Source organism: Hylobates moloch, unplaced genomic scaffold, assembly GCF_009828535.3.
Source record: "Hylobates moloch isolate HMO894 unplaced genomic scaffold, HMol_V3 SCAFFOLD_3, whole genome shotgun sequence".
Taxonomy (NCBI): Eukaryota; Metazoa; Chordata; class Mammalia; order Primates; family Hylobatidae; genus Hylobates; species Hylobates moloch.
In genome coordinates this window covers 174,827,655-174,841,352 of record NW_026652278.1, presented here as the reverse complement: position 1 = coordinate 174,841,352, position 13,698 = coordinate 174,827,655, and positions in this window count along the sequence as shown.

Genomic DNA, 13,698 nt, shown 5'->3' with positions numbered 1-13,698 from the left:
TAGAATAACAGACACAACGTCTGCTCTCATGGATTGCTGACGCTCTCGTGCCTTCACAGAAAGGAAACATGAACACAGAGCGAAACCACTCCTCCTTCAGTCAACATGTATAATAGAGGCGAGGTTGATGGGCTTGGAATGTTAATGCGTCTCGGAGAGGCGGACAGGGAAGTGGTTTTCCATGGGAACTCTGCCGGTAGCGCTGTGCAGGCATCTGTAGCTTGTGCTGAATTTGCATGTGCCAAGCTCCAGATAATGAGTCTCCTTCCCCAGCACAGACACACACATCGCGATTCAGATGCTTCTCTGTGTGGGAAACCCCCTAATCCACACACTCGCACTTCCTGGGTCACTAACGTTCAGACGGACTGAAATTTCCCACAAGTGCCCAGTACATACCTGATATGAAATCGCTCAGGGAAGGCAGCTGGGGCCCTAATACAAGCTGTGGACCGACATCCCTCACTAGGGGTTGAAGATGAGGCCTCAGCCTCTGGGGTTGAACTCTCGGCTCACAGTCAAAGTTACTCTGAGGAGGACGCAGCTGCTCTAACCTTTGACAGGTCTCTGCTGCTTTGGCGCAGGGAAATCCTTGATGGCTCTCGGCTGTGGGGCTTTCACTTGTGTGCTGTGTGCACTGCACTTTATCATTTGAGACAGTGAGCAACCCACACATTTGACTGTGGCACCTTCTCCCTAGATTATAGAAAAAAAAGTGTCTTGATGTGTTTAACTCTTGTGTTCAGTAATGTCTTTGAGGAGCAGCAAATCCATTTGTAAAGAAATTAATGAGCCCATTTTCCACATCTGCTTGAAAAACAGATCCCTATCTACTGGTGACAGTGACAGATGAGCTCCCTCTCCTGCCGGGACCAGCTTATTCCTCTCCCTGCACTTAAAAAAAATTTTTTTTGTAAAGGTGGGGTCTTGCTATGTTGCCCAGAGAGGTCTGAAACTCAGGCTCAAGCACTCCTCCCACCTCAGCCTCCTAAGTAACTGGAGGACCACCACACCCAGCTAATTTTAAAATTTTTTGTAGAGACAAGGGCCTTGCAATGTTGCTCAGGGTGGCCTCAAACTCCTAGGCTCAAGTGATCCTCCTACCTTGGCCTTCCAAAATATTGGGTTTACAAGCATGAGCCATCGTGCCCAACCTCCCTGCACCTTTGATGATGGCATACTTCTCTGTTTGAAACAGCACCCACATCCATTTTTTTCTGCCTATCCAAAACCTTATATATTCTTACAATTTAGGAAAAACTTTCCTCAATTTTTTTTCAGTTTTAAGTACCTATCCACTTCATCTTTGCTATCAGAAATATGATTATAATACAAACTTAGAAACTTGATAATAAGTTCACTGGCATTCTTTTCTATGTGCTCAAATTTCCTCCCCAAAATCACCAAAAGCATTAGTAGACCCTGCAGTGCCTTCAACTGCCGCTATTCTCGAGCGGTGAGCAGGTGAGACTTTGAATCCGAAGGCCAGTCCTAGGACCTTCTCACCAAACCATCCCTCACTTGCCAATTCCTATTCCAGGCGGTCTGTTTTTCACAACAATTATGGGCACCTGTATTTCATAACCACCATCACAGTGCACATAGTAGGCATGGCACCGAGCTGCTTTGGGCATGTATTTTTATGTATGTCAGTGGGAAAACTGGAATTATTTCCAAGTCACTTTTTTCTGCAGGCAGTGTTTTACTTGGGTTAGTATGAAATGAAACCTTATGAATAACATTAACTATTATTAAAAGATTATTTATTTTATGGTATATTTAGGTCTTGAAATTAGGGTACATGTATATTTAGTGAAAATATATGTACTTTAAATAAAATTGAAATTCTCATGTTGTTTTATGTCTTCCAGAGGACTTAGTGTAGTGCTCTCTTTATAGCAGGCAGAGAAATAAAATCCATATTAGCTCACTTTATAATGGAATATAAAAAATTCTTTGGGCTAGGTGCAGTGGCTCACACCTGTAATCCCAGCACTTTGGGAGGCCAAAGCAGGTGGATCACCTGAGGTCAGGGAGTTCGAGACCAGCCTGGCCAACATGGTGAAACCCTGTCTCTACTAAAAATACCAAAATTTGCCAGGCGTGGTGGCACATGCCTGTAATTCCAGCTACTCAGGAGTCTGAGGCACGAGAATGGCTTGAACCTGGGAGGCAGAGGTTGCAGTGAGCTGAGATCACGCCACTGCACTTCCACATGGGCGACAGAGCAAGACTGTGTCTCAAAAAAATACAAAAAACAAACAACAACAAAATTCTTTGAGTGAAAAATGTGTGTTCTCCTTCCTGCTATTGACTGGAGAAATAAACATGTGGAAAGTGTCTCCAGACTTGAGAGTGACAAATACATTAAAAATCCATGTGCCTGGCAAATAATATCTTTTTCTGATAAATTAGAAGTTTCCAAATATGATGAAAGACATAATCTCATGAATATTTTGTTATTTTATAGCCACCAGCCAATAATGGATTCATTTATTCTCTCATTTTATTCAACAAGTACTTGTTGGCCAGGCGTGGTGGCTCACACCTGTAATCCCAGCACTTTGGGAGGCCAAGGCAGGAGGATTGCTAGAGCCCAGGAGTTTGAAATCAGCCTGGGCAACATAGGTAGACCCATCGCTACATAAAATTTAAAAATTAGTCAGGCATGCTGGTGTTCGCCTGTGGTCCCAGCTACTTGAGAGGCTGAGGTGAGAGGATCTCTTGAGCCCAAGAGGTTGAAGCTGCAGTGAGCCATGATTGCACCACTGCCCTCAAACCTGGGCAACAGAGAGAGACCCTGACTCAAAAACACAAAAAACAAAACCAAATAATTGTTGGTGTAGGCTGCACGCCAGCTACTGTGTTAAGTACAGGGGATGCAACCGTTTACGAGCCCCAACCCCTGCCTAATTGCTGCAGGATTCCAACAAGAAAACAGAGGTATGGTACGGCACGTGGTGAGTGCTGGGTTAAAGGACATACAGAGAACCGCAGGGGCACAAAGGAGGGAAATGTAACCAGGACTTGGAAGATGACCTCACAGATGAGTTATCCCAGGGGTGACTGGGGATGGGAAGGGTGTTTCCGGCGGAAGGAACACATATGGGGAAGCTGGGAGGAAGGAGGGAATATGAGGTTTGAGGAACTGGAGAATGTTCACAGGGTTGGAGGGTAGAGCAGGTTCCCGGGGGGAGGGAGAGGATGGGCGGGAGGGATGAGGCTGGAAAGGCTGGGTTATGGAAGGCCTTGGAAAACCTGTGGAATTCGGCTAGAATCCCACCCAGGAGTGATGGGCGTGCATTGATGGGTTTTATGCACACATGTGGCTATGCATTTATCTATTTATTTTTATAAAAAGGAATATTGTAGTTAGATTTATAATTTTAGAAAAGATTCTTGGCTTTTGAATATATTGAAGGGGAGGAGGATGGGAGCCCGAGGGATTGATTAGGAGGCTGTGATACTAATTTCTGCAAAACATGATGGTGGCCCCAACTTGGTTAGGAGCCCCAGGGATGGAGATAAAACAATGGATTTGAAGCTATTTAAGAGCTAGAATAAACAGATTTGTTCTATTTGGTACAAGAGGCAGAGAAGATTGCAACACCTAACTTTCACACTAAGCATACCTCTGCAAACACACACACACGCACAGACACACATGCAAACGCACACATGCACAGACACACACAGACAGACACACACACACAGACACACGCATCCACCCAAGGAGCTCCTTGTGTAATTTAGAAAATGTTGCCTACACCTCCACTCACATCCCTTCCTATCTTCCCAAGTGATCATTCATGGTGTGATACCAAGGAATTTGCTAACAGCAATTTTTTATCTTCCAAATAAATGCACAAAGTAATTAGCATTCTACAGGTTAAATGATAGATCCTTGCTTAGAGTTAAAAAGAAAAAGTGACTGTAGACCTGAATCACATAAAGTTTGAATTTCAGCAACGGCTGCTTAGTGCGATGCTGTAACTGCAGAGCGAGGGGAGGAATAATGCTGTGTCATTGCATAGTGAAATTTCCAACCCAAATCCTAAACAGGAAAGGCAATATTTTAGAGGAATGCCAGCAGGCTAATTTAGCTTCTTCGTATATTTTTTAAATAAATGTTATTGTGTATAAGGTATACAGCATGAGGTTATGACATTCATGTACACAGTAAAATGGTTACGATAGTGAAGCAAATTAACAGATCCATTATCTCCCACTGGTACCCACGTTTCGTGCATGGCAAGAGCAGCTAGAATCACTCAGCAGAAATCCTGCGTATGACTCAGCATCGTTAACTGCAGTCTTCCCGTTGTACGTTAGACCTCTAGGCTTGCTCACCCTATATACCTGCCACTTTTTCGTTCATCCTACAAATCTGATTCTTCGACCTACATCTCCCATTTCCTCCTCCCACCCTCCCCCCAGCAACCACTGTTTTATTCCCTATCTCTGTGTATTTTTTTAAGATTCCATATATGGGATCCTATAATATTTTTCTATGTGTGTTTGGCTTATTCACTTAGGATGAATCCTCCAGGTTCATCCACATTGTGGCAGATGGCGGGGTCTCCTCCTTCTTTAAGGCTGAATAGCATTCATACCTCTATCTACATCTACGTCACAGTTTCTTCACCCATTTGTCTGTTGGTGACACTTATTTTGCTTCCCTATCTTGGTTGTTGTGAATAATACAGTGATGAACATGGGTGTGCAGGTATCTTTAGGAGTTGGTGATTTTCTTTCCTTTGGGTAGAGACCCAGAAGAGGGATTGCTGGGTCACGGAGTAGTTCTACGTTTAATTTCTTTAGAAACCTCCACGTTGTTTTCCATGATGGCTGGACCAGTCTATAATCCCACCAGTGGTGGACAAGGGTTTTCTTTCCTCCACACTCTCACTGACACTTGTTAGCTTATCTTTTTGATGACAGCCATCCTAATGGCTGTGAGGTGGTATGGATAACTTAACAGCTTAATATATTATTAATTTTACACTTTGGGACACACACTCTCTAAATGAACATCAGGAGTGTACTAATAAAATGAGTAGATTATGGCCGGGCACAGTGACTCACACCTGTAATCCCAGCACTTTGGGAGGCTGAGGTGAGCAGATCGCTAGAGTCCAGGAGTTTGAGCCTAGCCTGGGCAAGATAGCAAAGCCCTATCTCTGCAAAAAATACACACATTAGCTGGGGATGGTGATGCATACGTGTACCCTCAGGTACTTGGCAGGCTGAGACAGGAGGATCACTTGAGCCCAGGAGGTTCAGGCTGCAGTGAGCTGTGATTACACGACTACACTTCAGCCTGGGTGACAGAGCAAGACCCTGTCTCAAAAATAGAAAAGAAAAGAAAAGAAAAAAAAAAGTAGGCCGGGCGCAGTGGCGTACGCCTGTAATCCTAGCACTTTGGGAGGCAGAGGCAGGTGGATCACCTGAGATCAGGAGTTCAAGACCAGCCTGGCCAATATGGGGAAACCCCATCTCTACTAAAAATATGAAAATTAGCCAGGCGTGGTGGCGTGCGCCTGTAATTCCAGCTACTCAGGAGGCTGAGGCAGGAGAATCGTTTGACCCAGGAGGTGGAGGTTGCAGTAAGCTGAGATCGCACCATTGCACTGCAGCCTGGGTGATGAGAAACTCCGTCTCAATAAAAAAGAAAAGAAAAGTAAAAATAAATTAATAGATTTACTATCAATATTTAGAGATAGAGAAACTATATAAAGATAGCAACAAGAGACAGTATGACCTTCAAACCTTCGAAGTTTATGATTAAAAACAGGTACTTACAGCTACTTGTGAGGCTGAGGCAGGAAAATCGTTTGAGCCTGGGAGTCAGAGGCTGCAGTGAGCTGTGATCCCACCACTGCACTCCAGCCTAGGCGATAGAGTGAGACCCTGTCTCTAAAAACATAAAAAATTAAAAGTACTTAAACAGTAGGGTAGTGAGATTTTAGTAAGTTAGGAAATATTTACGATTATAGAGTTTTATAACTGAAAGTTAGATTTTACAATCTTCCAAGAAATTATAAAATAAGTTTTTAAAATGTTAATCCTGTTTCTGGCAAATTCTCTTCCTATAACATTGTCGGAAGTACCGGGATAAGGAACGCACACCTGCACGCCCAAGAAAGTAAGAACATTTTGGCCGGGCGCGGTGGCTCACCCCTGTAATCCCAGCACTTTGGGAAGCCGAGGCAGGCAGATCACGAGGTCAGGAGATGGAGACCATCCTGGCCAACACAGTGAAACTCCATCTCTACTAAAGATACAAAAAATTAGCCGGGCGTGGTGGCGGGCGCCTGTCATCCCAGCTACTCGGGAGGCAGAGGCAGGAGAATGGCGTGAACCTGGGAGGCAGAGCTTGCAGTGAGCCGAGATGGTGCCACTGCACTCCAGCCTGGGCAACAGAGCGAGACTCTGTCTCAAAAAATAAAATAAAATAAAAAGAACATTTTGCAGGAGCCTAAAACAAAGAATAAATTGAAATACAAGAGCTGAGCCTGTGATAAGCCTGAGGAGCTTGTCCCTCAAAGGAAGCAAGCGACCTGAGTTTTAGTGCCCGTGTGCAACTAGGGGGTGAGTCAGTCCATGGTGATGCAGACAGCTGGAACCGAGTCCTCGCCCTCTGCCACGTTCCCAAGGCCAGATGCTCAAATAGCCACACACAGTGAAATAATGGACTTGGTGAGGGTGGCAGGGTTAGGGGGGAAATTGCCTAGCCAAGGAAATTTGCTTGTTTCAGTTTTGACCAGAGGTAAATAAAAAACTCAGAAATGTCTTCTCTGAGTTTCTGAGTGGTATGAGTTCCACATTTATTTTGTTTGCATGCTGAGGAACCGCCAACCCAAGAAATTTACATAAAAATGGACCCTGTTAGGTGATAGTATGGAGTGTTTTGTAGAAGCAGCACATAAATAAAAGACAAGATGTACACCTAGAGGCTTGTGAAACAATAGGACACTAAAGAATTACAAGTAACAAGAGGGAAAACTGGATCACCTTTGAAGCCATGACAATTAGACTGTCAGCTGATTTTCCACAGAGCAGTAGAATCCCTGAGGGAGTAATCAAATAATAATCTGTAAGTGCTGAGAAAATAGTAACTGTCAACGCTGAATTCTTTTCTTTCTTTCTTTTTTTTTTTTTCAGATGGAGTCTCGCTCTGTTGCTCAGGCTGGGGCACAGTGACGAGGTCTTGGTTTACTGCAACCTCCGCCTCCAGGGTTCAAGCGATTCTCCTGTCTCAGCCTCCTCAGTACCTGGGATTACAGGCATCCACCATCACGCCCAGCTAATTTTTGTATTTTTAGTAGAGACGGGGTTTTACTATGTTAGCCAGGCTGGTCTCAAACTCCTGACCTCAAGTGATCTGCCCGCCTCAGCCTCCCAAAGTGCTGGGATTATAGGCATGAGCCACCACGCCCAGCAATTTAGAATTTTATACTCAGCTAAGCTGTCATTCAAAAACATGGGTGAAATCAATATGTATTCATTCACATAGAAACTTTTTAAAGAGTTTATTATCAATAGATGCACTGTGATGATACTTTAGGTAAAAGGAAAAGTGAAATGTACAGAAAAACAGTGAATTAAGAAGAAAAACATGAAGGATGAGGAGGCGGGAAACACAATAAAGGGATCAATAAAAAGCCCAAAATTAAATGGTAGAAATAAGTTTCAGTACCTTAGTAGTCATAACAAATGTAAATGAGCTAAAGTCTCTAGTTAAAAGATATTCAGATAAAATAGAGATAAAGAAGCTGTATGCTATTTACATGAATCTCACCCAAAACACCAGAACATTTGGGAATAAAAAGTAGGAAGGAGAGATACAACAGACACATATAAAGCAAAAGGAAGAGGCCGGGCGTGATGACTGATGCCTGTAATCCCAGCACTTTGGGAGGCCAAGGTAGGCAGATCACCTGAGGTCAGGGGTTGGAAACCAGCCTGGCTAACATGGTGAAACCGCCTCTCTACTAAAAATACAAAAATTAGCCAGGCATGGTGGCAGGCGCCTGTAATCCCAGCTCCTCAGAAGGCTGAGGCAGGAGAATCCTTGAACCCAGGACGGGGAGGTTGCAGTGAGCCGAGATCGCGCCATCGCACTCCAGCTTGGTCAACAAGAGCGAAACTCTGTCTCAAAAAAAAAAAAAAAAAAAATAGAGGAAGACTGATGCAGCTGCATTTATGCCTCTGACAAAATAGACTGTAAGACAAAAAGTCTTATTACAAATAAAGAGGGATGCTACAAAATGATATGTTTAAAATCACTGGAAGACATAATAATTCTAAATTTATTTTTACTCCACAACGTTGTCTTATGTAAAACAAACACCAAAAGAATTACAAGAAAATTAAGAACCTACATTCAAAATTGACATTTTAACTCATTATTTTGAACATGTCAAATTAATTTATGTGTTATGCAATTTCAGTCAAAATTGCAAATGGGGTTTTATGAAACTTGACAGGCTGAATTTTAAAAGAAGTTATTTGGAAGTGCAAAGAACCAAGGATAATAGGTATTACACATCAGGCCAAGGGGATAGGAAACCTGGGCTGAAGCATAAACAGGGTTGTTCCAGGTTAGCCAACCATTACCAACTCCCTGAGAAGCAGAAGATTTTGGTGAAATAATTAACTCATGCTCTTATAGATTCCTTACAGTGATAAAATGATCTCTAATTAATTACAGATAATAATGTACTTCCTATATCACATTCTTCGGGGATGTTAAATATGATCTCTTGTCTTACAGTTTTGGCTGCAAATTTAAAAACCAAGAAAAATCCAACAGACTCTCCATTATTTTTACCTCCTAAAGCAAATTTTAAAGGCCACTTCTGTATGACATCTTAACACTTGTTCTGCCAGCATCAGCCCCTCAGCCATACTGTGGGCACAAACACGGAGAGGGAGGGAGAGAGAGAGAGAGAGATTGCATCCTGCACAATTGGACATGTGGCATTTTCATTATTATTCCATGATTACTATCATTATCATTTCAGTAACAAAATATTATCAAGATATTTTCTAATTTCTGTTGCATTTATTCTCTGACACAACAATTATTTAGAAGTGTGTTGTTTAATTTCCAAATGGTTTGGATTTTTCTGGTTATCACATCTTTATTATTTCTAATTTAATTCCACATAGTCAGAGACTATATTCTCTATTATAATTTCCTTCTTTTCTTTTCTTTTCTTTTTTCTTCAGACAGGGTCTCATTCTGTCACCCAGGCTGGAGTGCAGTGGTGCAATCCTAGCTCACGCAGCCTCAACCTCCTGGGCTCAAGCAATCCTCCCTCAGCCTCCTGAGTACCCAGGACTACAGGTGCATAACACACTGCCTGGCTAATTTTTAAATTTTTTTGTAGAGACGGGGATGGGTCTCCCTATTGTGCCCAGGCTAATCTTGAACCCCTGGGCTCAAGTAATCCTCCCACCTTGGCCTCTCAAGGTGTTGGATTACAGATGTGATCCACCGTGTCTAGCCTGATTTCCATTAAAAATTTTTTATTTTTATTTTTTGTAGAGACAGGGTCTCACTACATCATGTTGCCCAGGCTGCCCTTAAACTCCTGGCCTCAAGCAATCTGCTCTTAAACTCCTGGCCTCAAGCGATCCTCTAACATTGGCCTCCCAAAGTACTGGGCTTACAGGCATGAACCAACATATCTGGCCCATTTTAAAATTTTTATTGAGGCATTTTTTTTATAGCCCGTCATATGTTTCTTCCTGGTAAATATTCCATGTACAATTGAAAAGTCACGCTTGTTGATAGCATTGCTCAGATCTTCTATGTCTACTGACTTTTTGTCTAGTTTTCTATCATTGCTAGGGCAGGGATGTTATAATTTCCATTTATGATTGTGAAATTGTCTATTTCTACCTTATATTCTGGCCATCTTTGTTTGCTTTATGTGTTTGAAAGCTATGTTATTGAGTACATACAATTTTTAAAATTATTGTTGTTTCCTGTTGAATTGACTCTTTCATCGTTATGATGTGTCTCTCTTTATCTCTGGTAATACATTTTGATTTAAAATCTATTTTACATCACGATCCATTTTAAATCTGATATTGATATAGCCACTCTGGCCTTTTTGTGCTTACTGTTTGCTTTATGTATCTTTCATATGGTTGGAATTTGTGTCGCCACCCATATTTCATGTCTAATTGTAATCGCCAATGTTGGAGGTGGGTCTTGGAGGGAGGTGATTGGATCATGGGGGTGTATTTCCCCCTTTGGTTCTGTTATTGTGATAGAGTTGTCATGCGATCTGGTTGTTTACAAGTGTGTAGCACCTCCCTCCTCTCTCTCTTCCTCTTGCTCTGGCCATGTAAGATATTCCTGCTTCCTTTCACTTTCCACCATGATTGTAAGTCTCCCAAGACTTCCCCAGAAGTCGAGCAGAAGCAGCCATGCCTCCTGTACAGCCTGTGAAACCGTGAGCCAATTCAACCTCTTTTCCTTATAAATTACTCAGTCTCGGGTATTTCATCCACCATGGGATGACACAACGAGAAGGCTTTCACAAGGTGCAGCCCCTTGACCTTGGATTGCCCAGCCTCCAGAACCGTAAGAAATACATTCCTTTTCTTTGTAAATTACCCAGTCTGTGGTCTTCTGTTATAGCAACACAATGTGGGGTAAGACCAATGGCAAAAGGGACTTTCAGATATAATTAAGGCTATGGACCTTCAGATAGAAAAATTCATCTGGGTTGTCTAGTTGGGCCCAATCTAAACCCATATGCCCTTAAAATAGAGAACTTTCTCCAGCTAACAGCAGGGGAGATGAAGCAGAAGATAAAGCTAGAGAAATTTGAAGTGTGAGTGGGACTCTGCCCACCATAGTTGGCTTTGAAGATGAGAGAAGGGACTGTGAGTCAAGGAATGCAGCCAACCTCTAGAAGCTGAGAATGACCTCAACCTTACAACCACATGAAACTGGATTCTGCCAGCAACTTGAATGAGCTCAGAAGTGGATTGAACCTTAGAACCTCCAGAAAGAAACAGTTCTACTTCTTTGTGGTTTTATCCTCATAAGACCCTAAGCAGAGGGCTCAGCTGAGCCACTTTGTACCTGGACTTCTGGTCTATTTAACTGTGACATAATACATGGATGTTGTTTTAAGTCTCCAAATTAATTTAATTAAGGTAATTTGTTATGACAGTAATAGAAAATTAGCACAGTTTCTGATGAGAAATCAGCCGTTAGTTGGATTAATTGCTAACCACTACGTAATATGTAACTTGACTCTAATTGCTTTTTATCTTTGGCTTTTAGCAGTTTGACTATGCTGTGCCTTAGTATGCTTGTTTTTGTTTATTCTGCTTAGTGTTCATTTTGCATGTGCAAATTTATGTCTTTCCTAAAATTCAGGAAAATTTCAATCATGATGTCTTCTAATATTTTTTCTGCACCATTTTATTTCTACAGCTAGTATTCCAATTAATATAATCTATAAGAATTGTAAGCTTTGTTCATTTTAAAATATATCTTTTCTCTGTGTTTCTCTATGGTGGACAATTTCTGCTGGTTTATCTTTAAGTATACTTCCTCCGTCATGTCCATTTGGCTAGTAAGTCCATTGAGTAAAGAATTAATTTCAGAAATTGTATTTTTCAGTTCCAGAATTTCCCCTTCGTTCTTTTTAACTGTTTTTATTTCTTTCGTGGGAGTTCCTACTTCTTTGCTGAGACTGTTAGTTACAACATTTGGTTCATTTAGGGACTGGATTTGATTGATCTTATTGTATCTTAAAGAATGTGGATAGATAGATAGATGATAGATAGATGATAGACAGATAGATAGACAGATAGACAGATGACAGACAGATAGATAGACAGACAGACAGATAGTTAGACAATATTTTCATATGTTACATAATTTTGAATTGTACCATGGACATACAAATCTTACACTGTGTGTATTGTAGATGCTATCATTTTTCTCTGTTGAGTTTTCTTTTCTTTGTCTCAGTAGGCGGTGTTCTTGGCTAGGCTGGAACTAGAACTGTTTTCTTGTGTGGCAGCTCCAGCCTCAGTTCAGGCCTTTTGCTCTGGTTGCTTCCTTTGGGCCTATTCCTCACGTGCTGGGTTCAGGGATGCTGGCAGTCAGAGTCTGGGCATTCCCTCTCTGGGTCTTTGTTTTCCGGGATTTTGCCATCATTTTCAGTGTTCATGGTTTCCCAGCTTCACCTTTCTCATTCCCCAGGGAAGAAAGATCATGAATGTTGTTATGTGCACCCCACCATTATGTATGCCACCCCTTTTGGGGGAGAGTTAGCCATCTATGCCTTTGTATTTCATCTACTGATTTCACAGATTTGTGTATCAAAACCCCAAGTACAGGAGTTTTACCTGTAACAAACAATGCAGGGAGAAATAACTATGTGTCCTGACATACATGGACACTGTTCAATTGTTTTCTATTAGTAAAACGACTAGCACCATGTATGCAGTTTGAAGACGTTCATATCTGGTGCACAGGAATGCTTTTTCTCCATGTGTTTCAAACCACACTTGGTACTACCAATATTTTATGTTTTCTAAAGTGATCGCTGGCATGGAAACTTTCTTTTTTTTTTTTTAACTTTTTTGCTAAAAGAGGTTACACAAAAATTTTTAGTTTTTGTCTAATTATGACCTTTAAATATATTTGTATTTTTTCCTTAGCTCTTTATATAATTGTCTTAATCTGTTTTCCATCGCTGTTAAAGAATACTGCAATACCTGGGACTGGATAATTTTTTTTTTTTTTTTTTTTTTTTTTTTCTGAAGCAGAGTCTCTCTCTGTCGCCCAGGCTGGAGTGGTAATTTTTTAACGACCCACTCTCACTGTAACTAATCCAGTCCCAGGAGAGCAAGAACTGACTCATGGCTGCAGAATTAACGCAGTCAGACAGAGTGTCATAACCCTCTTGACCTGATCGCCTCTTGAAGGCCCCGCCTTCCCCTGGGGACCAAATTTTCCACACATAAATTCTGGGGACATACTGAAACCATAACAATAATGAAGGCTATCAATGCTTTGTCTCTTAGATATATCACAGATCATTTCCCCAATTTATCTAGCTTCACTTGTACGTGGTGTTTTTTGAATATAGGACTTTAACTTTTCCGTAGTCAAATCTATCACGACCGAGAAACACTATCACTTAGTAATGAGGCTCTTTGCCTGGCAGTCAGAGACCAGAGTTCCAATTCTGCCTCTACTTATTACTAGCTGCGTGACTTTGGTACATTGCTTAACCTCTCAGCACTAGAGGTTTCTCGTCCAGAAAATGGTCACAGCAGTGCCAGACCTTGTGGAATTGTTAACACATTGTGCAAACAATGGTTGTAAGTCACCGATGCCAGAGATGGGAAGTGACACATGCTGTCCATGGCAGCTGCTACCTGTTCTTTCTATGGTTAGGATTATTTCCTGCCTGTCTTTTTTTCCAGGCTTACAGAGTGCTTCTCCACCTCAAGTGATATGTATATTTAATTTTTTTTTAGTGATCGATCCAGCCTATGTTTAATTTTATTATAAAATTTTTTTTATATGTTTTTCAATTATGAATCAATCTTTACTGCAACTTCCGCCTCCCGGGTTCAAGCAATTCTCCTGCCTCAGCCTCCCGAGTAGCTGGGACTACAGGCGCCCGCCACCACACCTGGCTAATTTTT